Here is a 4,841-nt window from a genome sequence, read left to right on the forward strand (position 1 = left end):
TATGCTTAACTACCATTGGAACTCTTGCTTTAGAATGATCCATTTTTTTCATGGTCATGGTATAATGCAATGTTCTACTTGGGCCTTCTGAGTTGGCTTTTTCTTGGGTCAGCCCTTTGGCATAAGTATAAAAGCCATGGCCTTTATACTAAAGAATTGTTGGACTTCTAGTCCTTTCTCCTTTAAGTTGAATGAAGCCAAATTCCTAGCAAGTAGTGCTGGTGCTTCCTGGGCTCTCTGAGTGGGCAGTGCTGGGACCTCCTAGGCTCAGGCACAGTTTCTCTTGCTGCTATTTTGGTGCCTTTTGCCATCTGGTGCTGTGACTTTTTGTTTCATCTAGCTTGATGATGCCACCTCACTAGATTTTGTGATCTAGTACTTTCTGTGACGATAGATCAGCTTTCTTGGAGTGATTTCCTTGTCTGTCACTTCCTCTCAAATTTTGCAGAGTCTCCCTCTCCATTTGTGTCGCAGTGACAGTGTCCTTAGTTTGGGCCCACGTTGCTCAGGACCACACCATCCTTGAGTTGTTGACTTCTCCATCTTCTTGCTCTTGCTCTTGTTCTTGCTCTTGTTCTTGTTCTTGTTCTTGTTCTTGTTCTTGTTCTTGTTCTTGTTCTTGTTCTTGTTCTTGTTCTTGTTCTTCTTGTTCTTCTTGTTCTTCTTGTTCTTGTTCTTCTTCTTCTTCTTCTTCTTCTCCTCCTGCTCCTCCTCCTCCTTCTCCTCCTCCTCCTCCTCCTCCTCTTCCTCCTCTTCCTCCTCCTCCTTCTTCTTCTTCTTCTGGTTTCTTATTCATAAAGGCTCATGATCTTTTGCAAATAGTTCTGACAACCCAAAGTAACCAACTGTTTCCTTGGTGCTTGGGTCTCAGTCCTTGGCTGGTGCTCTCTTCTCAGTTTAAATTCTCCCCATTTAGCTGCTGCCCTAACAACCCTGTATGACTGGTTCCAGAATCCTCCTTTTGACTCATGGAAAAGCAGTCCTCTCCAAAAGTGATGGCCTCATCTATCAGTCATTGCAAGGAGTTACCAATATTTAACTCATTTCCATTAACAACAACAACAATAACAACAACAACAACAAAAAACAACACTGGACCTCCAACATCATTTCAAAATGATTGCTCTAATAGGGGCTTTAAATATCCCAAGAAGTTTGTGTTTTGGAGCTTGGATCCCCATGTGCTTATTAAAAAGAAGCAAAGGCTTTAAGATGTGAAGCTTACTGGGAGGTCTTCCAGCCATTGAGGGCAACCCTTCAAAGAGGATGCCCCACAAAGCATGTAGGATCTGAGTCCCTTTCTTTTCTTTGTACCATACCCTTGAGCGGAACAACTTTATGTTCTCGCCATCTTTATCCATAATACACAGCTTCATCTCAGGCCCTAAAGAAACAAGAGTGTGTTTTCTAAATCTAGACATCAAGCCCACATAAACCTTTCCTCTTTATATGTTAATCATACCTCAGATATTTATTATAGTGATGCAAAACTGACTAACACAAGTAGAGATGCCCATATGTGACTTGTTGGAAATACTGAGTCATCTGTAATTCCTACTTCCTAAATTATTAGTAGCATTAAACATCATTGAAAGGCTACAAAACCTTAATCAGACATCTGTGGGGCAAAATATATTTTGAATGTTCAAATAGCAATTCTGTTTTCCTCATGTTGATGCATTCCCCCCAAAGACTTAATAAAAGGCATCATATGCTCTGGGATTAAGATTCAAACAACTTGTTCAAATGCTCCTCTCATGAGCTCCTCTACATTTCTAGCAGCTGGGTACTCTTCAGCAGATAAAATTGTCCCTATTTACCTTTCTCTTTCCAGCATGAGATGTGAAATTCTTTCTCAGCAAATACCAACTGAAATATGAGAGAAATATATGTAAATACCATGGCCATCAAAGCTAATGACAGTAGTTACCAATGATAGAAAGCAACTATGCTAAGCTACCCATGAACTGACACATACCAGAACCCCAGTTTCTGCCAAAACAAGATGAAGAACTCCATGGACTCACCTTAAGTGACTTATGAACCAGGACCACTCCCTCTGGCTTCTTACCAGTAGCAGAGCATCCACTCCACTCTGAACTGCTGCAGCCATGAACATGGGCCCTTCTTCCTGGAGCTGGAGTCAGAGGTTTCCTTTTCGGGATGAGCATGCCTTCAGGATTTCTCGGCCACCCCACAAACCTGCTGTTCAAGCTATGTTCTGGAGGAGTGGGAACGAGTGTTAAGTTTATATAGCCTTCCTGGATAGCTACCTCCTGAAGGATGTGGGCTATGCCTTGGACATGACTTGGAGGAAATCCTGGGACTTTGCCCTTCCATGGCTTGGAAGGCAGCGTTCCCCACAGTTCATTAGGTAGAGGCTCAGAGGACCTGCTTCTCTTGTCTTAAGCAAAGGTACGTGCCTCCCAAAAGAAGGTGGTTGCTCAAAGAAGCTTCTCAACACTCTACCCAAAGGGACTCATTCAATTTGGAACAGATGTGGAGAAATTCAGACCTAAGGATACTCTTGAGAGTAGTGGGTACAGCTGAGAAAGGCAATTGACAAAAAGCTCATGGACTTAAGGTTAACAACTGGAACAGAAAAAGTAACCTGACCTCTATTGTCAGATGATACGACCTTACACATAGAAAATCCCGAGGAATCTACCAAAAAGAAAAAAGAAAAAAAAAAATAAAAGGCCAGAAATGACCCATGAGCTCTGCAAGGTTACAAATGTAAGACGAATGTGCCCCCAAACCATTTGTAATATTTTTGTGTAATATGTGCCTGAAATGAACAACTAAAAGTTAAACTAAGAAGACAATTCCTTTTGCAATCACATAAAATAATGTTGAAGGATAAAGTTAACAAAAGTGTACTCTGAGATAAAAAATATTATCGAAATAAAGAAGACCTGTGAAAGAAAACAAACATCCTATAATCACCCATCACTAATATTATGAAGAAGACCTTAGACTCTAAACTTACCCATAGGGCCATGAGCCTATCACAATCAAGAACCCAGACCTTTGCAGAGGTCATCTTAAATTTTACCTAGAATTGCAAGGAAACTCAAATATCTACTGTTTAGTCATCCGACCCAGGACAATTCATACTACTGTTTCAACTTTACCTGAAATCAATGGTAATCAAGTCAGTGTGGTTATGACACCAGAACAATCATATTGATCATCAGAATATGGGAGAAAGAGAGATAGTATGAGGCTCTTCATTTATGACAACCTGATGTTTTACCTGATACCTAAAGTAAGACCAAAAACTTGGAAACTTAAAGAAAACAAGGGTTAATCTTTATGACCCAAGATTTGTCAAAACATTCTTAAATATAATATCAAAAGCACGTAACAGGAGAAAAAATACATTGGGTTTCACTAAACCTACATTTTTAAATGAGTGCCATCGAGATAAATGAAGCCTTTGTGGAATGGAAAACATATTTACTATGTATATAATAAAGAATTTATGTGCAGGATTTAAAATAACTCTCATAATAAGTTGAGTGTTAAAAACTAAGTTAAAATGAGTGTCTTAGTCAGGGTTTCTATTCTTGCACAAACATCATGACCAAGAAGCAAGTTGGGGAGGGAAGGGTTTATTTGGCTTACTTCCACATTGCTGTTATCACAAGGGAAGTCAGGACTAGAACTCAAGCAGGTCAGGAAGCAGGAGCTGATGCGGAGGCCATGGAGGGATGTTCTTTACTGGCTTGCTTAAGTTCCACTCCTGATTTCCCTTGTGATAACAGCAATGTGGAAGTAAGCCAAATAAACCCTTTCCTCCCCAACTTGCTTCTTGGTCATGATGTTTGTGCAGGAATAGAAACCCTGACTAAGACAAATTGGTACCAGGAGTGGGGTCTTCCTACACATCCCCATCCCAAGTTATAGGAGCCCATTCTTTGCCAATTAATGCCCTTACTTTAACCACTGACACCCTCTGAGGCTGAGACTTGAATTTTCGCTGTAATTCAGCCAACCTTATAATGAGAGTTCCAGTTTGGTTTTCTGCAGCTTGAGCTCTATGGCTGCTGGAGAGAAGATTCTCTTCAAGGACACCCTTAGCAACTTTTAGATCGTTTACCTTTGTCTGAAGCCTTTCCATTTTATCACACAACTCTTTATTTTCCTTCATCATTTTTTCTCGAGATGCTAAGAGCAACCAACCAACAAAATCATTTTCCGATTTCTTCCCCATCTTGTAGAAAGCTTTGTACACCGAATCCCCTAATTCATCAAGATAATCAAGGGCATTAGCTTCTTTGAGCTTGAAAAATAGTTGTGACCATGGGTCTTCAGTATTCTCTGAGCTCCCAGGAAGGAGAGAATTTGGAGAGGTTTCAGTAGTTGAAGAAGCTGATGGATTCTCAAACCATCTCCAGATTTTTAAAAGATCCATCGTTATACTTCTGCTCCTCTAGAGCCACTCCGGGTACCAATTTTGTATTGGGGTTCTCTAGAGCCACAGAAGTTATGGTAGTCTCTATGTAGTAAAGGAATTTATTGATGACTTACAGTCTGTAGTCCAACTCCCAACAATGGTCGGCAGCAGCTGTGAATGGAAGTCTGATGATCCACCAGTTGCTCAGTCCCACAAGACAAGCAGGTGAAACAGAGTAAGCTTTCCTTCTTCCAATGTCCTTATATAGGTCTCTAGCAAAAGGTGTGGCCCAGATTAAAGGTGTGTGTCACCACACCTTTAACCCCAGATGACCTTGAACTCGAAGATCTTCCAGTCTTAATCTTCTAGGATTCATAGCCACTATACCACCACACCTTTAATCCCAGATGATCTTGAACTCATAGATCTTTCTATCTTAATC

This window comes from Mastomys coucha, unplaced genomic scaffold (assembly GCF_008632895.1).
Source record: "Mastomys coucha isolate ucsf_1 unplaced genomic scaffold, UCSF_Mcou_1 pScaffold14, whole genome shotgun sequence".
Taxonomy (NCBI): Eukaryota; Metazoa; Chordata; class Mammalia; order Rodentia; family Muridae; genus Mastomys; species Mastomys coucha.